Source organism: Magnolia sinica, chromosome 5 (genome assembly GCF_029962835.1).
Source record: "Magnolia sinica isolate HGM2019 chromosome 5, MsV1, whole genome shotgun sequence".
NCBI classification, from domain to species: domain Eukaryota; kingdom Viridiplantae; phylum Streptophyta; class Magnoliopsida; order Magnoliales; family Magnoliaceae; genus Magnolia; species Magnolia sinica.
This window is the reverse complement of record NC_080577.1, coordinates 90,604,942-90,632,859: the sequence shown is the minus strand read 5'-3', so window position 1 is coordinate 90,632,859 and position 27,918 is coordinate 90,604,942. Positions and strand designations below refer to the sequence as shown.

Genomic DNA, 27,918 nt, shown 5'->3' with positions numbered 1-27,918 from the left:
ACGTAAATATGAGTTTCATCTAAAACTTTTGCAGCTCCCAAGGAGCTTTTAACAACGGTTGTTCAATTCCTACCATGTGGTAGGCATAAACCTTACTCCAACAGCAAAATGAATGTATGGAATGGATAAAAGCTTAGATTCGCGTATAAAGGTATATGGTATGGTATTAAAGGGCTTGATTTGAAATATATAGTGTTCGGTTTGGAGTTGAAATCGGTGGAAAATCATGTGCACCAATATGTCGTTTTGCCCAAAAAAACACAGCAACGGTAGTGTATCGTCAGACGTCTCCGCTGCCATCAATACAACTTATTCAAGGCGTTGTATTAGCGTACGATAGAGTATCGGTATTTTGCAGTCTTGATGGGAAGATCGTTTAAACTCCTACAAATACACCAATGAGATGATCCAAGCACCTGGTTGAAAGGATTTTCAGTACCACAACTGGATGGTTAGAAGATGGCGTTCCAAGACCAACTGTCCACATTCGAAACATCTGGATCTTCTTCAACTGTCCACTTGTACGGATATGGAGTGCTTGGTAACCAACCGGACGATTAAAATAGTTTGAACGGTGCGATCTTTGCGCTACACTCCATCCACTATGGGACCCATGGTTTTGATGGTCCGGATAGGCGTGAATATAAGACATTAACGGATGAGTGACCACAAAGTAGTAACTCGTGCCAAACGCATGATGGAGATTCGTGCAAGGTTTTTTCTTGAGAAATTTAGGATTGTGGACCCCACCTTTTAGCCCGCTGTTTTTATGAAAGAAGACAAACCTTCTTTTGCAACTTAGACCTGCATGTGCGGATTATGAATTTCAGGATGAAAATACCTCTCCTTTTCACTGCTGTTTTTCTTCTTCCTTTCAACTGTTTCCATTTCCTTTCCCTTTCCACTGCTACTTCACTGCCGTTGCTTTCACCCCTTTTCTTCGCCCGGTTAAAAAGACAAAAAACCTCTTTTGTGGGCTCCCTTTATCAACATTTGTCTTCTTCTGAAAATAGTCGGTTCAGCGAAGAAAGCACGCAGCACAGGTATATTTTAAACTCAGTTGGGCCCACATTGAATGTATGGGTGTAGGAAACGGATTGGCTACTCCTTCGGTGCTCTGTGGGCCCCACCATGATCTACGTGGCTGGTGGTCGGTGCTCTGTGGGCCCCACACATGGTGTACGTGGCTCTTTGGCCCACCATGGTGTACGTGGCTGGTGGTCGGTGCTCTTTGGCCCCACCATGGTGTACGTGACTGGTGGTCGTTGCTCTGTGGGTCCCACCATGGTGTACGTGACTGGTGGTCGGTGCTCTGTAGGCCCCACCATGGTATATGTGTTTCATCCATTCCGTTCATCCATTTTGTCCGCTCAATTTCTATCTAATTTAAGGGGTTGAGCCCCAAATTAGATGGAAATTTGGTTGGTGGCCCGCTAGAGGAAAACAATGGTGATTGGATATCCATCATTTAAATCCTCCTGAGGCCCACTGTACTATTTGTCTGAAATCCAATCTATTTTTTAGGTGATAAAGACCCAGATGAAGGCTAAAAACAAAGATCATCTTGACCCAATACTTTTATGGCCCCCAAAAAGCTTTTAATGGCCGATGTTCATTAAACATTATTTCCTGTAATGTGGTCCAATTGAGATCAAGATATACCTCAATTTTTGTATAATATGATAATATAATCTATAAAAATATATGGATGACATGGATGAAACACATACATCATGATGGGGCCCACAAAACACCGAACACCAGCCATTGGCTGGTGGCAGGTGGAGTAGCCAATCTATTTCCTGTAGTATATCCACGTCGTCCATCCGTTTCTCCATCTAATTTAAGGGGTTGAGCCCTAAATTAAAGCATATCAAAATATCAAGTGAATCATACTACGGGAAACAGTGGGCATAATGATTTTCTAGTTTGCCCCTCTGATTTTATGTTTTCCCGCTCAATTTCATGTTTGCCTCGCTGATTTTATAGTTTGCCCCGCTGATTTCATGTTTCCCCCGCTCAATTTCATGTTTGCCCTGCTGATTTTTCAGTTTGTCCTGCCCAATTTCATGTTTACCCCGCTCATTTCCGTGTTTGCCCCGCTCAATTTCATGTTTCCACCGCTCAATTTTATGTTTGCCCTGCTTAATTTCATGCCTGCCCTGCTCATTTCCTAGTATGACCCGCTCAATTTCATGGTTGCCTTGCTCATTTTCTAGTTTGCCCCGCTCAATTTCATGGTTGCCCCGCTCATTTCCTAGTTTTCCCCGCTCAATTTCATGTTTGCCCCGCTCATTTACTAGTTTGCCCCGTTCAACTTCATGTTTGCCCCGCTCAATTTCATGCCTGCCCCGCTCAATTTCTAGTTTGCCACACTCAATTTCATGTTTCCCCTGCTCAATTTCATGTTTGCCTCGGTGATTCTCTAGTTTGCCCGCACTCAATTTCATGTTTGCCCCTGCTCAAAACTTAAACCTAAACCTAAAACCTAAATGTATTCTCAAATCCCTACACCTAAACCTTAACTTATTCTCAATTCCCTAAACCTTAACCTATAATCTAACTTAAACCTAAACCTATATTGTACACTTGTAACCTAAAACCTAAATGTATTCTCAAATCCTTAAACCTAAACCTTAACCTATTCTCAATTCCCTAAACTTTAACCTATAACTTAACTTAAACATAAACCTATAACCTACACTTATAACTTAAAACTTAAATGTATTCTCAAAACCCTAAACCTAAACCTATACCTAATCCTAATCTCAACTCATTAACCTAAACCTAAACTTGAAAACCCAAACCTAAACCCGGTCTCGAACCCGATTTCCTAAACCTAAACCTTAGCCTATTATCAGTTCCCTAAGGGTTCGTTTGGCCGGTCGAATTGGAAGGGATTGGATGGTATTGGAAGGGATTGGAAGTCAAATCCTAGGATTGGCCTGGCGTGCTAAACAGAGTCGGTGATCTGATCCCAATCCCATGGATCTTAAGACAATCCACTGACAACACCATCATTACCTTTAAATCCCATCTAATCCACCCTAATCCTTTCAAATTTGCGTGGGGCGTGTTTGGTTTGAGGGATTGGAAGGGATGAGAAAGTTTAATCCCAGGATTGGTCGGGCGTGCCAAACAGACTGGATATAGCAATCCAGGGGTATAGCAATCCCATGGATCTCCAGACAATCCACCGACAACACCATCATTACCTAGAAATCCATGCCATCCACCCTAATACCATTCAATCCCTTCCAATCCGCCCGGGCAAACGGGCCCTAAACCTTAACCTATAACCTAACTTAAACCTAAACCTATAACCGACACTTATAACCTAAACCTAAACCTGTAACCTAAATGTATTCTCAAATCCCTAAACCTAAACTTATACATAATCCTAATCTCAACTCCTTAACCTAAACCTAAACCCGATCCCGAACTCAATTTTCTAAACCTAAACCTTAACCTATTCTCAGTTCCTTAAACCTTAACCCATAACCTAACTTAAACCTATACCTATAACCGACACTTATAACCTAAACCTAAACCTATAACCTAAATGTATTCTCAAATCCCTAAACCCAAACTTACACCTGATCCTAAACATAAACCTAAACTTGAAAACCCAAACTTAAAGTCGGTCCCAAACTCGATTTCATAAACCTAAACCTTAACCTATTCTCAGTTCTCTAACCCTTAACCTATAACCTAACTTAAATCTAAACCTATAACCGATACTTATAACCTAAACCTAAACCTGTAACCTAAATGTATTCTCAAATTCCTAAACCTAAACCTACACTTAATCCTAATCTCAACTCCTTAACTTAAACCTAAACTTGAAAACCCAAACCTAAACCCGGTCCCGAACCCGATTTCCTAAACCTAAACCTTAACCTATTCTCAGTTCCCTAACCCTTAACCTATAACCTAACTTAAACCTAAACCTATAACGTACACTTATAACTTAAACCTATAACCTATACTTAGATGGGCCCACATTGAATGTACGTAGCATATCCACACCGTCCATCTAATTTTAGCGGTTGAGCCCCAAATTGAAGTATATCAAAATATCAAGTGAATCTTACCATGGGAAACATAACCTACACTTAGATGGGCTCAATTTCATGTTTCCCCCGCTCAATTTCATGTTTGCCCCCCTGATTTTCCAGTTATCCCGCTTAATTTCATGTTTGCCCCACTCAATTTAATGCTTGCCCCGCTCATTTCCGTGTTTGCCCTACTCAATTTCATGTTTCCCCTGCTCAATTTCATGTTTGCCCCGCTGAATTTCATGTTTGCCCTGCTCAATTTCATGCTTACCCCGCTCAATTTCTAGTTTGCCCCGCTCAATTTCTAGTTAACCCCGCTGAATTTCATGTTTGCCCCGCTCAATTTCTAGTTTGCCCCGCTCAATTTCTAGTTTTCCCCGCTCAATTTCATGTTTGCCCTGCTCAATTTCATGTTTGCCCCGCTTAATTTCTAGTTTGCCCCATTGAATTTCTAGTTTGCCCTGCTCAATTTAATGTTTTCCCCATAGAATTTCTAGTTTGCCCCGCTCAATTTAATGTTTCCCCTGTAGAATTTCTAATTTGCCCCACTCAATTTCATGTTTCCCCCGCTGATTTTCTAGGTTGCCCCGCTGATTTTTTAGTTTGCCCCGCTGAATTTCATGTTTGCCCCGCTCATTTTTCAATTTTTCCCGTTGAATTTTCTGTTTCCCCCGCTGAATTTCATGTTTGCCTCGTTCAATATCTAGGTTCCCTCCCTCAATGTCTAGGTTCCCTCCCACATATGGGGTTTTAGTGTATGCATAATCCGATGAACATGATATATTACAAATAAAACATCATTGTGGGGCGTAGCAAGCGTAATCGAATTGCGTATTGAGTTAGTCAGTACGCTCCCATTGTACTAAGTAAACTCAGATGTATTACAAATAAAATATCATGTATGTAGTATATCCACGCCGTCCATCCATTCTTCCATCTACTTTTAGCGATTTAGCCCCAAATTGAAGCATATCAAAAGATCAAGTGGATTATATCACGGGAAACAATGGGCATAATGATTTCCACCGTTGAAACCATAGTGGGCCCAATAGTGATGTTTGTTTTTTATCACATTTATATAAATTGGCCAACCTAATCACTATTTGGGGAAAAAAAAGTGTCTATATTCTTTAGCACACATAAAAATATTATGATCAAGTATACCTTTCAAATGATGCAAAATCTTTTTCCCTACTTGTAGATGAATCTAACTTAGAAATTCCATATGCTAGTTAAGTAATTCCACAATATACAAGATGTTTAGGCTAGTATGAGTCAAGTATTTAAAACTTCTAATCGACAACTTGAAGCTTTTTAGGATCTATTAGATTGTTTTTCTTGTCATTGCTCAATTTCAATTTAATTTCCATGAGTATGCACACTAATTTAGAAATTTTCATCTCAAAGATTTTTAGAGTTTCATGAATATACGTGTTCTCAAATGTAAAAATTACATCATCTATTTAATTTATCCTGATTCAAGATAATATCCCATAAATCATAACACTATCATTATCTGTGAAGATTAGATCACCAATGTATAAGGATGTCAATAATACATTATTGCATACAAGTTTTCCTAGTGAAAAACTTGTTTAGGTAAAATTGTTGCATACAAGTTTTCCTGTTAAGCTTATGTAAGTTTTTCCATTAAGCATTTGTATTGTCCAATTTTCTGTGGCATGGGTTATTTTACTATTTTTTGCCACTTGTCATGCTGATATGCTAGTTGTAGACTTGCAGGCACCATTTATTTGCCTCTGAACTGAGTATATTATGCAATATTTTCTTGTATTTTGCTTCAGTTATTCCTTTAATTTCGAAAATTTTGCAGAGGTATGAAATTGTGAATTGTGAATGGTGTTGTTGAAGTAGAAGGTGTCACTTATAGAGGATAAAGCTACAGAAGGTATTTAACAAACCTTGAGTGCTCCAATTTATTGGAAATACTTTGTTTAGGATGCTTATTGTGTGTTGTTTTTTCAGAAAAAGGAGTACCAGATTTTTGGCTCACTGCAATAAAAACCAATGAAGTGGTTGGTGAGGAGGTAAATGACTCAAAAAATGATGTTTCACCAACTTGTGTTTTCTAGTTCTTTTTCTTTTTCTTTCTTTCTAGTATAGTTCTTATGCTTTCCTTGTTTCTCATTTCAGATTTCTGAGTGCGATGAAGGGGCTCTCAAGTATCTCAAATATATCAAGTGGTTCAGAATTAATGATCCCAAGGGCTTCAAGCTCAAATTCTTCTTTGATCCTAACCCATGATTGACAATGATGAACCTATTCTTGAGAAGGCCATAGGGTATTGTTATTGCTCATAACTTTCCATGACAAAGAAATTCAACTAGTTGGTCTTCTTCTTCCTATTGTATTTAATTTAGTTCAATTTTATTTCTTGCATGATGTGGAATTTGGTTGGGGTACTTATAGGATGGAGATTGAATGGTATCCTGGAAAAAGCCTAACACAGAAGGTTCTGAAAAAAAAGCCAAAGAAAGGATCAAAGAATGCCAAACCTATCACAAAAACTGAACAATGTGATAGTTTCTTCAACTTCTTCAATCCACCACAAGTCCTGGATGATGATGATGATATTGATGAAGAGACAGCAAGTTCAATGTCATTGCATGGAAGAGCAATTTGACTGTTATTCCTTAGTTGCTGATAATCTCTTATGATTTCTTTTTAATAGGCTGAGCAGCTTCAGAATCAAATGGAGCAGGATTATGATGTTAGGTACATGATCTTTCCCTTGCATTATTCATATGTTTTTTGCCTACTTCATTCATTGCAAAAGCCTCTTCCTTTCTAACTAATGATGGTGAATGCCTTTTGAATGATCAACATGTACTTTTAGAACCGCGGGCCTTTGATAATTTTGGAGGGTGCAGGGTTTTCTCATCATTTACTTCGTAGAAACTGATGTGGATGGGTGTTTATTTATATATTTATTTATTTTTGCATCAAGTGTGAAGAAGAAAGTTGATAAAGTAATAGTACTTGTGGGCAAAAGAGAGGAGAAAATGACCGTAGACCCATAGCTACGGATTATAACCGTAGCCATCGATTGTCAATAATATCGACCATAGTTCGATAATATCGAAAATGAATGTCAAATTGTCCAGCAACAAAACTCAAAAAATGGAAGAATTTTCGATATTATCGACATATGTTCGATAGTATCAAGCATAAGTCATCGATAATATCGAGATATGATCGATAGTATCGATACCTAATGTGAAGTAATGACCGTAGACCTATTAATACGAATTATAACCGTAGCAATAGGTACCGTAGCCGATATATCGATATTATTTATAACATGTCGATATATCGATAAGTCGTTACATCGATAATATCTCGATATATCGACATTTTATGGAAATGCAGCAAATCTTGCTGGACAATTGTCATCCAGATTTGATACTATCGACATATTATCGATATTATCGATAACTTACGTCAATAATATTGATGATATGTCGATAATATTTACGTTTGCATATTTTGTATTTTTTTTTTTTGAGTTTTTTTTGTTTTTTTTTTTTTTTTTTGGATTAGCTTGTTGTATACACCCATGTCAGTACACACCCTCCATGTTAGCCATCCCCACTAGGAATCAATACGAAGATGAATAAATTCCATCCTTGTTGGGAGTATTTGAAATTTTATTAGGGTGAGACGTTGGAGTTGTGTTCTTGAATTTGCTGTATGAATAATAGTACAGTACCTTGTTTGCTTTTAGTGCTTGTATTTTTTAGCAATCAACCAAGGAAAACGTACCTAAATAAGACTTTAATTTCACTACTAAACTATGGAGGTGCCCCAAAGGAATAATTTATGGATCTTCTGAGGAATGTTTTGAATGATGCTCGAAATGTTCATTCCAATAAGCACATTGCATTGAGAGGTATGTTTTGTACTTAAAACCTATTAGATGTGTTGTTGAAAGCGAGTTTAAATGCACATGCAATTGCCATAAGTTTCTACCATCATAGATTTCTTAAAATTTAATAACGTTCGTAGAAATCTGATGTAGTTTTTCCATATTGCTTCAACATGTTGTCATCCAATTGTTCCAGGTGAATAACCTAAAAAGTGTACTTTGGGCAATATGTTCTTTAAAAACATATTTGTTCCATGCTTTATTTGTACTAATGATATTCTTGTTATTCTACTAATGCTACTCTGATTGTCCTTATCGTTCAAACATAGCATAAGAGAATTTCAACATTTTCTCAACATAGACCAAAAAAAGTATCCTGTGTAAACCAATATAAAAGCAGCAAACAATGCTTTTACACCACATATGAAACAGCATGCTAACACTATACATATGGATAGAATTGTTAATGTTCTGTAGCAATTCTCTCACAAGAAGATCCAAGTACAATATGGAAGCTCAGTTTTTCCATCTAATGCATGTGGTCCAATGTAAGATTCTGATATTAGCAGCAGCAGTAGCAGCAACAGTGAGTGATACTGCAACTCTTTTCTTTCTTTCTATTTAGATAACTTATACTATACATACAGATCGAAAAATGGGGACCATTTTTTTTCGAAGGGTAAGAAAAAATCCTAATAAAGACAAGTTTTTCTGAATTATATTATATATAAATGGATGACATGAGGTGCTAAAAAATACCTTTTTGGTAAAGTTTGGCCAGTAACTCCTGGACTCCAGGGTCTTCAAAAATAACATTAACAGTTAGGTGTACAGCTTCCTGTCACCAAGAAACCAACAAAAGATACAACAATGGGGCCTACAGCCTTGAAGATGGAAAAGTCATTCCATAACTTCTTTGAATGTTTCAATGTGACTTTCAAACTCAACATTTTAATTGGAAAAATAGAAATCACATTGGTGTGCTAAAGAAACATATATTGTGAAATCTAGGGCTGTCAGCAGGCCAGGTTGGGCTATGCCAAGCAAATCAACACTGTTTCCCGTGGTATGATTCACTTGATCTTTTGATATGCTTCAATTTGGGGCTAAACCGCTAAAATTAGATGGAAGAACGGATGGACGCCATGGATATACTACATACATTCAATGTGGGCTCATCTGAGTTTACTTAGTATAATAGGAGCGTACTGACTAACTCAGTACGCAATCCGATTACGCTTGCTACGCCCCACAATGATGTTTTATTTGTAATACATCATGTTCATCGGATTATGTATACACCAAAAACCTATATGTGGGAGGGAACTTGACATTGAGGGAGGGAACCTAGACATTGAACGAGGTAAACATGAAATTGAACGGGGCAAACATGAAATTCAGCGGGGGAAATATTAAATTCAGCGGGAAAAACACGAAATTAATCGGGGCAAACTTGATTTTCAGCGGGGAAAACATGAAATTCAGCAGGGCAAATCATGAAATTCAACAGGGGAAACATGAAATTCAGCTGGAAAAACTGAAAAATGAGCGTGGGAAACATAAAATTCAGTGGGGGAAACAAAAAAATCAGCGGGGCAACCTAGAAAATCAGCAGGGCAAACATGAAATTGAGTGGGCAAACTAGAAATTGAGCAGGGCAAATATGAAATTGAGCGGGGGAAACATGAAATCAGCGGGGCAAACTAGAAAATCATTATGCCCACTGTTTCCAGTGGTAGGATCCAGTTGATATTTTGATATGCTTCAATTTGGGGCTCAACCCCTTATATTAGATGGAAAAATCGATGGACGGAGTAGATATACTCGTTGGCCCCGCTCAATTTCATGTTCACCCTGCTCAATTTTCAGTTTACCCTGCTGAATTTTGTGTTTGCCCCGCTCAATTTCTAGTTTGCCCCGCTCAATTTCATGTTTGCCTCGCTTAATCTCTAGTTTGCCCCGCTGAATTTCTCGTTGGCCCCACTCAATTACATGTTTGCCCCGCTCAATTTCATGTTTGCCCCGCTCAATTTCTACTTTGCCCCGCTCAATTCTAATTTGCCCTGCTCAATTCTCATGTTCTCCCCGCTCAATTCTAATTTGCCCTGCTCAATTCTCATGTTCTCCCCGCTCAAAGGAGATCAAAGTTACATGGGCCCCACAATTTTGTATTTATTATATCTACAACGTTCATCCATATTTCGATATCATTTGGGAGCATTATATAAAAAAAGAATCATATCTAAAAATCAACTAGACCACACTACAAAGAGCAACGAGAAAATTGATTTTCATCGTTAAAAATTTTGTAGGGCCCACCATAACAGAAATCAAGCGGGGCAAACTAGAAATTGAGCGGGGTAAACTAGAAATTGAATGGGGCAAACTGAAAATTGGATGGGGCAAACATGAAATTAAGCGGGGCAAACTGAAAATTGAGCGGAGCAAACATAAAATTGATCGCGAAGTAAATGAAATGAATGAAATTGACCACGAAGTGAATGAAATGAATTTTCGACCATCAACTTGATGGAATCTTGAAAAATAACCAGGTTGGTTGGCTAAAGTAGCTTCTCCTACCCCAAAATCATATAGGGTACGTCAAGTAACTAATTCAGGTTTAGAAGATATTCTTGTTAAATGAATAAAGAAAGAAATGAAAAAAAGAGAGAAATTTTTTTTATATGCTTATATATACATATTTATATAAATATGTATTAGAGAATATTGTAGGTAGAATAAAGTTCTTCATGTAAAAAAATAAAAATAAAAAATAAAATAAAAAATAAAGATAAAAATAAATTTTGCATAGACTGGCTACGGTTACAATCCGTAGCTATATGTCCTTCAATATATCAAAAGGCTTTCGATATTATCGAAAAAGTCTAAAATTGTCCAGCGAGTTTGTTAGTAAATTGCAATTTTTGATACACTATAGCTACGGCTTATAACCGTAGCTATAGTGCACTGCCGCAATCTGTGGTCTTTTAGTTTTTTAATGCTGTATTGCTTATGTGGGTCCCATCATGAGGTCCGTGTTATATCCAAACCGTCCATCTATTTTGCATACTCATATTAAGTCTTGAGACGAAAAATAAGATAGATCTAACTATCAAGTGAACCACACTCTAAAGGCAGTGGGGAATTGAACGTCTACCATTGAAACCCTTTTAGGGGTTACAAAAGTTTTGGATCATTATGAAAGTTGTTTTTCCTCTTCATCCAGGTCTTTGTGACCCTATGAATGAACTTAGACAGGGAGGATTTCTCACAAACATCACAGTGGGCCCCCTAAAGGTTTCTAATGGTTGATGCTCATTCAACACTGTTTCCTGTAATGTGGTACACTTGAGATTTGGATATACCTCATTTTTGGTCTTATACCATAAAATGATCTGAAAAAGTAGATGGACGGCATGGATGAAAATCATACATCATAGTGGAGCCCACAGACCACTGACCATCGGCCATTGGCTGGTGGCAGGCGGAGTACCCAATCCGTTTCCGTGAAAGGAGGGGTATTTTCGTCCTGAAATTTGGTCTTAGCCCGTGCAGGTCTAAGTTGCAAAGTTTGTCTTCTTTCGTAAAAACAGCTGGATAAAAGGTGGGGTCCACAGTCCTAAATTTCTCTTTTTTCTTTCTTTGTACAGTGCACCGCAGATAGTTTGAATAGTACCGTCTGGGCTTTCAGTTTGCACAAGTGGGGCCCATTTTTCAGTTACTAAGACGTTGATACTGTGAGGCCCACTGTAGATGGATCATCTACAAAACAAAATATCCTAGGAGATGATCCTAATCCTTTGATGGATAGACAACAATAGGCCGTTGAAAAAGAAAATAGAGCAACAGTACACATGCAACAGGTAGAAAGGCCAAATACCCTATATCTATGGTGTTATTTGTCTTAGGGTCCATCTACGATGAGACCCATTACTTTAACTTTTTAGATTGATGATCCATGGGCCCACTTGCAAAGACCAAAAACCACGCTCTGTACAAACTCAAGGCCCGAGGATTTTATAGCTAGGTTCCGCCGCTGGAAGATGGCGGAATATGCTCGCCCTCTGCCTCACAACGTGATGATCTCGACCGTTCATGAGTAGGTATGTTAGGATCTTGTTATCTGAACCCTTATTTTTAGGTAGTTTTTTAAGGATGACGATATGTATTATTTATGACAGGAAATTCTGAATGATATGGACTGGTAAGATTAATCACAATCATGATAGTGGGCCCAACCTGGGATACAATGTATGAGAGCTTAAAAATAGCCACACTGGTACACGTGCTAATAATATTTATACATATATACAATACGCAGTCTGTCCTTATACGTTGTTTCATATGTATAAGAAATTGTATACTTGCCCAATACCTCCTATCCAAACATTGTTTTATGGCATGTTGATTTGGATGTATTCTGAAAATCATCGAATGTATACGTGAACAATATCGGGATATAATACAATACACCCTTATACCCAAATCTAAACAAGCCCTATGGTGATCCCCGTGAGTTGCTTGCTTGGAGCATTAGGCCTTGTGAGGCCCAAATGTGACTTCAATTAGATGGTGAGTCTTCACTAATAAGTCAGTGGTGGAAAATCTCTATAAGTTGCATCATGATATATGTGTTTCATCTGCATAGTCCATCTATTTTAGAATATGAGCTAAAAAATAAGGCAAATCCAAAGCTATTGTAGATCACACCATATAGATTAATTGTCTGCTTAGATGAGAATAAATGCCCGTAAATGAAAGGAAATGAGAATAAATGACATTTGAAATGAGTTTGAATGGGAGTAAATGTATAAAAGTGAAATTAAATGCGAGTAAATAGCCTGCAAATGAAATTCTCTTTACAAGAGAGGATTTGGAAGCAAACGGGATGAAATGCCTTTTTAAGCAACTTGAAAAGTCACGTAAGTAAACAAAAGTGTCACTACATACATGTCTGTCATACATGTGACATGTTTACAATAGTCCAAAATAATTCAATTATTGGCTACATTACTAAAATCATACCAATAAAATGATCCAAACCATCCAAAGGCTTGACCATTTGAATCGATGATTAAAAAATACTAAGCAAGTTGCTTGTTTGTGATCCTTACGATTGAGGCCAACCCGAGGCTCAAAATTTACTCTTTTTTGGTTAAAGTATAAATTTCAATTAGTTTATTATAAATATTCTATTAAATGTCACATATGTATACTGATTTGAGATATTAAAGTTGATTTGGGATATCATATACGTTCCCCTTGGTATATTGAAAAATTACAATGGATTCCAATTCTTGCCATTTACTTCCCTCCAAAAAGAATATTTGAATTTTAAATACATTTCATTTACTCTCATCCAAACACAATTGTGTAAGTTATTTTCTCTCAATTCATTTGCCTCCATTTACAAGCTCTCAATTGAGCCTAGGAATTGAATGCCTACCATTGAAAACTTTATAAGAGTCATGCGAGTATTAGATCAAATTGATGTTTGTGTTTTACTTTCATGTAGGATTATGTGACTTTATAAATAGTGTAAGTGCTTGTATTTGAAGTACACTTGGAGTTGTCAAATTTTGTAGACAAAATACTGGTCAGATCTCAAGTACACTTCAATCCTCTACGACAGCTCGTGAAGATCGGTTCAATATCTTAAGACTTAAAGACTTGGCATAGTTTCAAGATAAAAATATTTGTATATGTTAACCATCAGGTTATATAACCCTATAAAGACCTTAGGTTATGTCATTTTGAAAAATGTTTAAAATGTTTAAATTATAGTGTAAATTCACTGAAGTTTAGCCAACCCAACTATCTTCGGCTAACCCAACTACAGATTCGGTTAAGTTTTCATATTCAAAAATTCAGAAAATCTGTTGCAAGTTCGACCAACCCAACTTTGGGATCGGCCAGTCGAATTTTTGCTTGGGTTAGCTAAATTTTTTATTTATCTTATCCCGCGTAATTCAATATCCATTGGAATAGAATTGTTGGAATCCGGCCAGCTAAACTTATTTTTAGGCTGACCAAAATTTTAAATATTTTTATTTTAAATAGGGACCTTCTCTCATTCTTTTCTACAATGAAATTCAGTGATAGATTTTCTACAAGTTGGAGAGAAACTTAGGTCATCTCAAAACTATTTGTATGATAATTATTATTTTTATTTAGCTTATTTAATTCCTTTTCTCAAGTTAGTGTTAAATGCAATTAGAGAGTAATTTATACTCTACTTGAGAAATAGAGAATTAAATCTGCAGCAATTAGGGTTTATATTCTTTGAAATACATTAGATCTCTATATTCTTTTTGGTTGAACATATATTGCTTCATCAACACCCAAGAAAAAAGATCGCTGCTTGAAGCCTCAACTATATATTTAAATCGACATATAAAGATAAGTATTATTGTTGTTATTGTTTTATTTGGTTTTTTCTAAGATAGCTCAGAAATCTCATTGGGTTTTATTGTGGTATGCCCGTGAAAATCACATAGTGGATTTTATTGTGATAAGCCTATAAAAATCACAAGAATTATAAGAGGTTGTTAAGGTAAACCTATGAAAATCTTGAAATGGTGAAAGCTAAAATTACAAGGGTAATAATTTTGGGAGTGAAGTAGGTGTGGGCTTAAGCATCCAACCACTATGACTCCTTGTGCATTTGTGGTGATTATATTTGATTATCGGTCTCTTTTTGTTTTAAAAGTTTGATTTCAAGGATGTCATGATATAAGGTTGTCCTACCTAAAATAATAGGTGAAGTTTGTCCTACGAATTAATTGAAATCAAGGTTTTAATACTTTATGCGATTGAGATTATTATTTTCACATTTTATATTCGAAATTAGTTTAATCCTATTCACCCCCCTTTAGAACATCAATAGCTCATCTTTCATATAGGTTGGATGGTAGATAAGTATTGCAATGGCCCCCTAAAAGTTATTAATGGTAGATCTTCAAACCCCACTATTCCTTGTGGTGTGGTCCACTTGAGCTTTTTATTTGCCTCATTTTTTGGCTCATTCTCTAAAATGACCTGGAAAAAAAAAGATCATTGGACAGCATGGATAAAACACATATATCATGGTGAGGCCCACAAAGCTTTTCTACCACCGACTTGGGTAGTGGAGGTGTCACTACCCCATGCAAGTGGCATCACACGTGTTATATCCATTTGTAGGCCCGTGTGTGGTCCACCGTGATGTGTGTTAATCCACTCTATCCATTGCACTAGCTCATGCTAATATATGATCTCAAAAATCATGCTCATTTGAAAGTCAAGCATATCACATCAAAGGAATATTCAAGCAGCGCAACAAATTAAAACCTAAGCTAAGGGGTCATTTGGCATTGTGGATTGGAGGGGATTTGAGGGGGTTTCAAATGCCCTGGTTGTTTGGCAGCATAAAGTAACTAGGGGTTTCAAATCCAGGGGGTTTCCAATCCCCTCTTTGAGGGGGTTTGTAATCCACGGTGAGAGCTTGGATTACACCTAAAATCATTTCAATAGTTGCATGTGTAACATGTGTGTCACTATACACTATCATTCTATTGGGCACATGGCCCACTAATGATGATCAGCACTGTCCAAACATTGTCCATGTAAATCAGCACCGTCCAAACATTGTCCATGTAAATCAATGATTAAAAATCATTGGTTAGTCACTTAGACATGATCTTGTGCTTGTGGCATATTTCAACAGTCTTATCACAACCATTGTGTTAAAAATTACATATCTCACTAATTAGAGATATTAAAGTTGATTTAGTAATTAAATTCAAACCCCTATAAATATACCATGGATAGGTACTTTTGGATTAAAGTTTATTCACACTCCAGGGTGTCAAACACACTAAGAGGATTGCAAATCCAAGGCGTTTCTAATCCTAGGGGTTCCGAATCCAAGGGGTTCCAAATCCATGCTCCCAAACAAGCCCTAAGTCTAGTCAGAGACAGAGCTTAGCCACCCAATGGTGCATTCGATCTAAGGTTTTCATTTGGCATGCCCAATCATGCATGGTATTGACAAATTTCTCTTAAAACTTTAAACAGACCATTCTAAGTTTGGGCTGGGCAAATGGCCTCATAGATGCAGCTCGATTAATCAGCTTGGCTTAACTTTTAGCCTTCAGTGCTGCCTTCCGACTCAATGTTCCATTAGCCCCAAGTCCGATGCACCAACCCAGCCCATTGATAGCCTAAAAACCTTGGCTATGGGAGTTTTAGATACATGTGTTTTATCAAACTATCTATTCATTTTGTTAGCTCATCTTAGGCATAAAACCCAAAAATGAGGCAGATCAAATTCATAGGTGGAATACATCATAGGAAATAGTAGGGATTGAATACTTACTGTTGAAAACTTTTTGGGGCTGGAGAAGTTTTGGATCAAGCTGATATTTGTGTTTATTCTTTATCCAGGTGTATGAGGTTGGATGGCAAATAAACATTATAACAAGCCTTAGGAAGTTTTTAACAGTGGATGTTCAATCCTCATTATTTTTCTGTGTTGTGGTCCACTTGAGATTTATATGTCTCATTTTTTGGATCATGCCCTAAAATGAGCTGGTGGACTGGATGGACGGTGTTGACAAAACACATACTTATGGTTGGCCTGCTAGGCTTTGACACATGCTTGTTGGCAAGCATTGGGTCACTAGCCAGATCGCGTCCCATTGGAATGGGCCCTACGTAGATTAACCCCGGTTAGAGGAAATTTGTCCATGTGCACGTGTATGCCATCCAAGATACAACTGGCGTATAAAGCAAGATGCGCTATGATGAATGATGAAAAATAATTTCAAACAAAGTGTAGGCCTATTTAAGAGTCACTTAGCTGCAAACACAACATAAAAGACCCATCTCATAAAACCTCCAAGGCTAGTGGGATTGTTAGATGTACTGGTTTTTGGGTGTCCCATTTCATGATAGGGCGATCATGATTTACGGGCTAGATATGCCTTACACTACACTTTAGGCTGTCACCCTGCGGGGCAATGGTGTAGAGTAATGGTTGATTGGATACCACCAAATAAGTTATTTTTGAACTTATGTTAAGTTATTAAGTTATATTTTTTTACACTTAAGTTAGTTTGGTAAATATGATTACAAAAGTAACTTATGTGCTTAAGGTTACATATCTCTATAAATTGTTTTTTTAGAGCCTTCTAACCTTTCACTTTTCTACTTCTCTCTCACGGTCCATATCAGAGGAGGCCCCACATGATGGACCATCCACATTGAAGGTGGGTCCACACAATGACAATCCACATCAAAGGTGGGCTCCACATGATGGATCACCCATATTACCATGGGTGATCCACATCAAAAGTCGATCAACTTTGATGATAAATAACCCACATCCAAAATGGATGGATAGATGACCCGTTTCAAAGGTAGAGCCTACATGGCGGATAATCCATATCAAAGGTGAGCTCCACATGATGGGGAATAGACATTGAAGTTGGCCCCACATGATGGATGACCAACATTGAGGTGCCCTACATGATGGATAGTCCACATCAAAGGTCGGTCCCTAATGATGAATGGCCCGCAGCAAAGGTGAGCCCCGCATGATAGGCAATCCACATTGAAGGTGGAGCCTACATGTAGAGCTGGGCAAACCTGACCCGATCCGCTGGATCCAACCAGATCGGACCCGATTCGACCCGAACCGACGGCCTGATCAGTCAGGTTCGAGTAGGATCAGGCAGATCCGACCGTTAATTCGGCCAGGATCGGGTCAAAGTTAAATCGGACCGCACCGAACCGAAATCCGATCCGTTTGGATCTGATCCGATTCGGACCGGATCTATAATTACTATTTTTCCCTTAACTACACACACACACACACACACACACACATATAATTACTATTTTACCCTTAACTATATATATATATTAACCTTTTAAAAAAAACCTTTTACCCTACCCTCCCTCTCTACTCGAATGCCCGCCGCGCCGAACCCTAAAATCCCCAAACCCTCTCTACCCTCCTCCTCTTCTCTCTCTCCTTTCCTCTCATCTCCTCTCCACCCTACCCGCCTGTTTTCATGCCCAACATGCATCCCTGCCATGGTTAAAAGACTCTGTGATTCAAATGGACTTCTTCGGCCTCGCTTCAAGTTGAGACTGGCCTGAGTCAGGGCCGACTCATATCCTTGAACAAAGCCAGTAGGTATTGAGTCCAACTATTTTATTTTATTTTATTGAATCTGCCGAGTTACTCAAGGACGGAAGCGGATTGGCTGGTGTACCACACATCGGCTATATAGCTTATGTATTGATGTCAACAAGTTCTGTGGGTCTCATCATGAGCTATGTGTTATATCCAAACCATCCATCCATTTGGAGAGCTCATCTTTAGGCTTGAGATGAAAAATAAGACAGATCTAACTATCAAGTGGACCACATTGCAAAAAGCAGTGGAGGATTGAACGTATACCATTGAAACCCTTTTAGGGGTCACCGAAGTTTTGGATTAATATGAAATTTGTTTTTCCTCTTAATCAAGGTCTTTGTGACCTTATGAACGCATTGGATGGAAAATAAACGTTATGGTGGGCCCTATTAATGTTTTAACGGTGACAATCATTATCCTGCTGCTATTTGTTGTGTGGTCCAGTTTTGGGATAATGCTCTAAAATGATCTAGAAAAAAGGATGAACGGTGTGGATATAATAAATACATCACTGTGGGACCCATGTAACTTTGATCTCCTTTGAACCGTTCGTACAACTCGGAGATCGAGGAGCATCAGCGCTCGTCTTGCACGACACGTACCTACATCAGCTATATAGCTGATGTGTGGTACACCAGCCAATCTGCTTCCTTACTCAGCCCACTATTTTCTGTTGTGGGCCCACCTTGGTATATATATTATGTATCTACACTGTCCATATTAGCATGATATTTTGAGGCATGAGCCAAAAAATGAGGCAGATCCAACACTCAACTGGCCCACACCAAAGGAAACAGTGGCCAAGAGGTTTTTAAAGGTAGGTATTTGATTTCCTAAATCCTGTGGTGTGGTCCACTTGAGCTTTTGATGTACCTTATATTTTTTTGTCGTAGCCTAGTTTAAGCTGGGATAACGGATGAACGGTGTCGATAAGCAACATATATCATGGTGGGCCCCACATATATTTGATGGTGTCCTTCGTTTTAGCTCTGAGAAAAGCAACGTGAAATCAAGCCCTTTACGCCACCCTATCAACTGTAGGTTGTGGAAAGTTTTTTCCCGTGAAAAGATGGCGTAGCTTCTGAAAAGATAGGTAGTAATGATGTTTTCGTTATTCAAGATTGGATTACAACTAAGCTGTTTTTATACATCAGTACATGCTTCGTTGCTATGTACATCAGCACATGCTTCGTTGCTATGTGGGACCCACCGTGATGTATGTGTTTCATCCGTGCCTTCCAACTATTTTTTTAGATCATTTTACGGTATTAGACCAAAAATAAGATATATCCCATTCTCAGGTGGACCACATTATAAGAAACAGTGTTGAATGATCGTTGACCATTAAAAAAAATTTAGGGGCCATGAAAGTTTTGGATCAGCTGATCTTTTTTCATTTTCCCTTCATCTGTGTGTGTATGACCTAATCAACAGATTAGATGTCAAATAAACAATACAGTGGGCCTTAGGAGGATTTTAATGGTGGATATCCAATTACTATTGTTTTCCTGTGGTGTGGTCCACATGAGATTAATATCCCTCTCATTTTTGGGCTCAAGCCCTAAAATGATCTTTAAAAATGGATGAACGGAATGGATGTAACACATACATTATGGTGAGGCCCACAGAGCACTAACCACCAACCACCGAGTTAGTAGTTAATATATTTCCATTTTTGTTTTTTCCTTTTTCACGATTGTATGGCTGAGTAATACAGGCCGATGACTCGATTCAACTCAGTGCCAACTGGATTGGGTTCGGCTCAGGCCTTTGTAGGACTGGATTGGGTCGGGTCAGCCCTAACTTGATCCGAGTCGACTCGATGCCCAGCTCTACCTACATGGTGGACAATCCACATCAAAGGTGGACTTTACATGATGGGCGATTAATAATGGTGGGCCCCAAGTGATGAATGATCTACGTCACGGTGGGCCTGACATGATGGACAGTTCACATCAAAGGTCGGCCCTAATGATGAGTGACCCATATCCAATGTGGGCCGCATGATGGACAACCATATCAAAGAGGGCCCCCACATGATGAATGACCAACATCAAAAGTGGGTCCTTCATTATGTATGGTGCACATTAAAGGTTGGCCCCTAATATTAAATGGCCTACATCCAAGGTGAGCTTTACGTGATGGAAGGCCACATCAAACGTAGGCCCCACATAATGAACGATCCACATTAAAGGTTGGTCTTACATGATGGATGATGGTGTGAGGGGGACCAAACAGACTTGAGGGATAAATACTTATTATGTTGGAAACCAAATATGCTTTTCTACTTTTTGGCTGATAAGTAGAGCTGAGCATCAAGTCGAGTCAGACTGAGTTAGGGCTGACTCGATTCAATCCGGTTTTGAAATATGCCTAACCCGAACTCGATCCGAGTTCGGTTTGGCTTGCATTGATCCGGACCTAGTCCGATCTGGTCAGAAGTAAGGAGTCGGGTCGACTTGGCACTGAGTCAGATTGAGAGACGAGGGAGGGAGGGAGTGGAGAGGAGAGAAAGGAGGAGGAGGATGAGGGTGATGATGGTGGGTGGTTGCCGGGCTTAGAAGAGGAGGAGGATGAGGGAGGGGGGAGTGGAGAGGAGAGGGAAGAGGAGGAGGAGGAGGGTAATGGTGGTGGTGGTTGTCGGTCTTGGAAGAGGAGGATAAGGGAGGGAGAGAGAGTTTAGGATCGGGTCGGGGTAGGGTGCGGCGTATAGGGTTAAAGTATTGGGTCGAGTCGAGTCGAGTCTAACCGGATTGAGTTTCGGGTCGAGTTGGGTTGGGTTACTGGGTAACTCAAACTCGACTCGGTTTGAGTTCGGATTGGGCGAAGCCTACTTGATTTAGACCAAATCACCCATTCGGTTCGAGTCGAGTCGGATCTGAACGAGTCGGACGAGTCAAGTTAGCCGAATCAAGTCAGATTATGCCCACCTCTGCTGATAAGTATGTTGTTTATCGAATATACTTATCTGCTGAATAAGTAAAAATCAAGATAAGCTACTTGTGGCATAAGCAGCAACCAAAGTATCAGTGTTGCTATGGTCGGGAATACAAAAACAATATTGATATCGTTAATAAATTGTTGGTAATAAAAAATGTGGGAAAGCATGATAAAAAATGATGGAATTTTCAATAAAATTTCAAGAGATGATAAAATATACATATTCAGGAATAAAAGAAATTACAAAAAAAAAATCTATATATAATAACTTTTCTTTTAATGGGGGCTTAAAAGCATGTATTGTTGTAAGAAATCAGTCTAACCATCACATCCATCCCATGTAACCATTCAACCATTTATCCAAGCTTTCATTTATACATCCATTGATATTTTAGAATATTGACAACACACAATATTTTGGGAAGGAATCATCAACAACTAGAAAGGAATTGTGGTCTCAATATTGTGCATGTTGCAATAGCGACAATATTAAGATATTATCAATACTATCAACAACAAATTGAACACAACAAACAACCATGTGCCCTTAAAAAACTTTAAATAGTTTTTTTTTTTAATTTTTTAAAATTTTAATTTTAATTTTTTTTTAATTTTTTTAAATTTTTTTAAATTTTTTTTTGTGATATTGATACATTGACAATATAAGCATCACCTAAAATTTAGACAGTTGAAAATATTGGTGATACATTGACGATATCGATACATCAGTGATACTTGGCAATACATTGCTGATACCTGAAATTTTTTATACTATCAATGCTATTGGTATTGCTACTAGTGTTATTGGTAATGCCAAACTGGAGATAAGAATAATATCAATGATATTTAGATAATATCAGAAATACTTTGGACAATAGGCATAAGTAGCATACGCGTTTGGATCCTAGGTTACATTAGATAAGCTATTTATGCTTTAAATAACTTATCTAGGTTTCTACCTATTAAGCTAAGTGATTTAGTAACTTTTAAGTAAAAAAGCTACTTATAATTGATCCTAAACCAAACTTACTTTTCTCAAATAGGTTACATATTTACTACTAGAGCTGGGCACGAACCGACTCGATTCGATCCGACTCGTTCAGACTCGACTCGATCCGAACTGAATGGGTGAGTTGGTCCGAACCGAGTAGGCTTCCCCCAATCCAAACTCAAATCGAGTTGAGTTCGAGTTACCCAGTAACTCGACCTGACTCGACCCAAAACTCAATCTGTCTACTCGACTCGATCAGAAACCTGACTTGACTCGAGTTGTTGGGTAGTGTATACATACATATACATATATATACATACATATATATATATATTATATGTATATTATATATAGATTTATATATATATATATATATATATATATATATATATATATATATATATAAACATAAACATAATTCCTCTCCACCCTACCCACCGCACGCTCCGATCCAAAAAAACTCAACCCCTTACCATCCGGCACCCATCCTGTTCCGTTGGGCAGGCAGCAACAACCTTCCGACCTCCTCCTCTCCTCTCTCCTCTCTCCTCTCTCCTCTCATCTCATCTCTACCTTACCCGCCTGTTTTTGTGCCCAACAGGCATACAGTCTCTACCCTGCCTGGTCTAAGATGGATTTGTTCGGCCAGGCATCAAGTTGAGACTCGCCGCCTGAGTAGGGGTCGACTCATGGTGTCCGACAAAGTCAGGAAGGTATTGATCAAAGTTTTCGTTCATTTATTTTATTTTATCGGCTCTCAGGGACTCGGATTAGCTACTGACAGGTTGACAGGGAGACTCCCTGTTCAAGTGACGTCACTAAGTTCTATCGGGCCCACTATAATGTATGTGTTGTATCCACACCGTCCATCCATTCGGAGAGATCATTTTACGGTATTAGCAAAAGAATGATTCAGAACCAAAGCAGTAGTAGATCCCACCACAGTAAACAGTGGGGAGAATGATGCTTACCATTGAAACCATCCTAAGGTCTAACATGATGTTTACTTGAGATCCAACCTGTTCATAAGTTAAAAGAGGGTTCGGGTAGACTCTCAGGAGTTTCAATACCCGGTCAAGGGTTCGGGCATCCATATGCGGTGAAATTCACCTACAGTATGAGTGTGTGGGGGTTGCGTGTGCGAGTGTAAAAAAAGAAAAAAAAGTTTTTTTTTTAAAGAACATGAAAGAAAGGAAAAAACAAATATCAGCTTGATAAAAAACTTTTACACGTGACTTTTTAATGGTGGACATTACTCTGCCCACTGTTTTCTGTGGTGGGCACACCGTGATATATATATATGATGTATCTGCACTGTCCATACGTTTTAACTTAATATTCTGAGACATGAGTCAAAAACTGAGGAAAATCCAACACTCAAGTGGCCCACACCAAAGGAAACAGTGGCCCAAGAAGTTTTTAAAGGTAGCTATTTGATTCCCTAAATCCTGTGGTGTTGTCCATTTGAGCTTTGGATCTGCCTTATCTTTTTGGTCATGCCCTAGTTTCAGCTTGGACAACGGATGGACGGTGTGGATAAGCCACGTATATCACGGTAGGCCCCACATATATTTCATAGTGTCATCGGTTTATCTATGGAAAAAAAAGGCAAGCGTCAAATCAAGCCCCCTTTGGACCGAAATCGGATTGCGTACTGAGTTACTCGGTAGGATAAATTAAACTCGGTTGGACCCACTGTGACTGACTGTATGTCGTTTATCCACGCCGTCCATCCGCTTTTCCAGCTCATTTTAGGGCGTGTTTGGACAGGCACGCTGGATGGGATTAGGTTGTATTAAGGTGGATTGCACGCCGTCCAATGCATTGTCAGTGGATTACATGCAATCCCACCGGATTGCTGTATCCAGCGTCCCAGTCATGGCTTGTTTGGACGGGCACGCTGGATGGGATTGGGTTGAGTGAGTGTGCGTTTGGACAGGCGTGGGATTGGAAGCCATCCAAGCACTTTAACAAACACAGACAATTAAGGTTTGGATATACTTTATTTTTAAGATCAAGCCTAAAATTATCTGTTAAAATGGATAGAGGGAGTGGATAAAATAAATAAATCACCGAGAAACCCACAGACTTTATTCAGTACGCTTGAGTACTGACTTACTAGTAACGCACTCATCTTCATTAGAACTGGGCATAATGGACCTGATCTGGTGGATTCGACTCGATCCTACCCGATCCGACCCGATTCGAACAGAACCGACGGCCTGGATCGGGCAGGTTCAAGTAGGATTAGGCAGATCCGACCGTTAATCGAATTGGGTTCGGGTCAATAGCAAATCCGACCAGACCGATCCGAAATCTGATCCATTTGGAACCGATCCGATCAGATTCGAACAGAACCAGATGTATTTTTGCTAAAATTGAATGTTTTGATTACCTAATTCATGTAGACGGTTAAAATCCGATCATAGGAAAAATCCCAGCTTCTCTTGGTGAGTTACCTGTTCTAACATACATTGATCTCTCTGATAATAATCTCACTGGCGAAATCCTGCCTGGGCTTCAGAACTTAAAGCTTGCCCTGTTCAATGTTTCCTTCAACCAGCTCTCCGATAGAGTTCCGTCTTCTTTAATCTCTATTCTCTGGTCTTCCAGCTTCGTTTCTCCAAGGAAATCCTGATCTCTGTGGACTTGGATTACCCAATTCATGCGCAGATGATAAGCCAAAAAGACGGTCGGCGCGGCCCACTGCACTCATATGTTAGCTGATTTCGATTGCTTTTACGGCTGGGATCATAGTTGTTGGTGCTGGATTTTTTGTGATGTATCGGTCTTCCCGGCGAAAGTTTCATTTGAGCCATTAGAAATCAGTATTCTTTTATCCTCTTAGAGTTACAGAACAGGATCTGGAGATGAGAATGGATGAGAAAAATGTTGTTGGCAGTGGAGCATTCGACAAAGTTCATGTAATCCGTCTACCGAGTGGCGAATTTGTCGCAGTCAAGATGCGAATGAATGTAGGGATCACAACCGATTCAGACCCGGCTTAATCCGATCCGACTCGGTTTTCCCGATCGAGTCGGACTCAGATTGGTTCAACCTAGCATGGGTTAGGATCGGGTCGAGTCAGATTACCCAAACTCGGTCCCGGATCGGACCGAGTTCGGTTCAGGCCATTCAAAACTTGTACCAAGTCGAGTTGGACCTAATTCGATTCGACTCGGTCCGATGCCCAACTCTACTCTTCCCTTTAAACCACCCTATTAAATGTAGGCTGTGGAAAGCTATTTCATACGAAAAGACAAGACGGGTGTAACTTTGCTAGTAATGATGTTTTAGCATTCCAAGATTGGCTTACAACTAAGCCATACTTTGGTGCTCTGTGTTTCATCCATGGATATCCACCATGTTGTATGTGTTTCATCCATGCCATCCATCTATTTTTGTAGATCATTTTATGGTACCAGACCAAAAATGAGGTATATCCCAATCTCAAGTGGACCACATTACAGGAAACAATGTTGAATGAACGTAGATCGTTAAAAACTTTTTGGGGCCATAAAAGTTTTGGATCAAGCTGATCTTTGTTTTTTTCCTTCATTTGGGTCTACATGACCTAATCAACAGATTGGATGTCAAATAAACAGTACAGAGGGCCTTAGGAGGATTTTTAATGGTGGATATCCAATCACTATTGTTTTCCTGTGGTGTGGTCCACTTGAGATTAATATCCCTCTCATTTTTGGGCTCAAGATTGAGTATGATCTTTAAAAATGGATGAAACACATACATCGTGGTGGGGCCCATAGATCACCAACCACCGGACTCGGTATTTCTGATCAGGTCAGACTCGATTCGGATCAGCCCAACTTAGACCTGGACTTGGATCAAGTCAGAAATGTTGGACTCTCAGTACCGAGTCGGATCGAGTTTGGGTCAAGCCTTTTTCAGGACCGGATCGAGCCAGGTCAACCCTAACTTAGTCTGACTCAACTCGATGCTTGGATCTATCTACTGCTGCAAGTATAAAATCGTAACTTATTTGGTAATATCCAAACAAGCCCTAAGCGTCCACAAGATCCGTATAGTGTGTGAACCTAGCGTACTTGTACAATATCCGTGCCATTCATCAGTTGGGGGCGCCATGAATATTATCTTAGCAAAAAACATAGGGGTCAATGCATAGTGTCATACGTGTTGACCGTGAATATAGAATGTTGGATATATATATATTACGGACCAGTTCACGCGGAACCCGTGCGAACCTTTTTGAGAACTCATCATACGTGATGTGACTCCAAAATCTGAACGGTCCATGTGAAGCAGCACCCTTGAAACCCCCCGGGCCCAATTTTTACTTTGATCTAAAATTTTGGTGGGCCGTGAAAAATGAAAACAGTTTCCTCCCTTGATTTGCATTTCTATTTGCTATGGCCCACCATGCAGAGATGTTTGAAAACTTTTAACGCACTTTCGGAGCGTAACAAAACATCTCTCGAACCTTTTCGTCTATGGATTAGCAAGCACGACAGTCACCGTTCCCGGGTTCGCCCTCCTCAGCTCATGCAAGTACATCGAGAGTTCGTTGTAAGAGTCTTCATAAGATCCCATTATGCGATTGATTGTGATCTCCTTAGCGCGCCATGCCTTCTTATAGCTGATAAGAATATTATACTTCTCTTGCATTGTGAAGATAATGTCCCTCGGCCTTAATCCTAGGCGTTGCTCAATGCGATTGACAACCAGTTCACTGGCTAACTTACTGCTTGCTTGCCGGTAATCACTCTTCATCCACGACATGTCACATGTATATATGAATGTGTAAGTCTTAATCTTGAATATCCTCGCATCATTCACTCCGGATGCGTGTACCATTCATTCACACTTATTTTAGAAACACACCACAGTGAAATTCTTGGATGACAAATATAGAACCCTATATTGAAAGTTGTTGTGAATTGCAAATTAGCTCAAAACATAATGACACCGGCTCTTGTCCTTAAACGTTTGGCCAACAACTATATCGATCAGGTCATCCAGTGGATATGAATATAGTGACAAGTCTGCATTGGTGAATGCAGCATCCTCAAAAGGCATAATGGCTTGGCCAGTGATGAAGTCTGATGTTCAAGCCTGCTCGGGCAGTGGAATGTTGCTTCCCCGTGCATATTTGGCATTGGATGATGAAGGCAGATCTACTCTTGCACATGAAGGTGATGCTGTATATTCACTTCTGATATTAAGATCACTTGCTCAGCTCACTTGACTAGTCATGAAGTTTGATGTTTGGGCCAGATTGATGAGTGGAATGTTGCTTGGAGGAACTTGTGAAGGTGAAGCCATATATTCATATTTCAGGCCATGCTCCTCACCCAAAATCCCAACTTCATCACTGGTTTGGCAAGTGATGAATTCTAATGTTCAAGCCTGCTCGGGTAGTGGAATGTCGCTTCTCCGTACATATTTGACATTGGATGATGAAGACAGATCTACTCTTGCACATGAAGGTGATGCTGTATATTCACTTCTGAACTTAAGATCACCTGCCCAGCTCACTTAACTAGTCATGAAGTTTGATGTCTGTGCCAGATCGATGAGTGGAGTGTTGCTCGGAGGAACCTGTGAAGGTGAGGCCATATATTCATATTTCAGGTCATATTCCTCACCCAAACTCCCAACTGTCGGGGCGTCATGTTCGACACTACTGTAAGCCACGGGGTCATCGAGTATTGCTTCATTACCGCACTGCATTGTCTCGATGATTAAAGGAATGTAGTTATTCGGATGCTCCCACTGTGCTGGCAAGAATATTCTCACATATTCATCATCTTCAATTTCAATCGGAGGGATTGATTGGTTTGAGCAAGGGTACAATACTTTAAACCTAATATCACAATCCCGT

At 39.2% G+C, this 27,918-nt stretch overlaps 1 pseudogene; it reads left to right on the top strand.

The window, feature by feature from the left end:
• Positions 1 to 121: 121 nt before the first annotated feature.
• LOC131247105 (nucleosome assembly protein 1;3-like) lies at positions 122 to 27,282 on the top strand (annotated as a pseudogene).
• Positions 27,283 to 27,918: the final 636 nt, after the last annotated feature.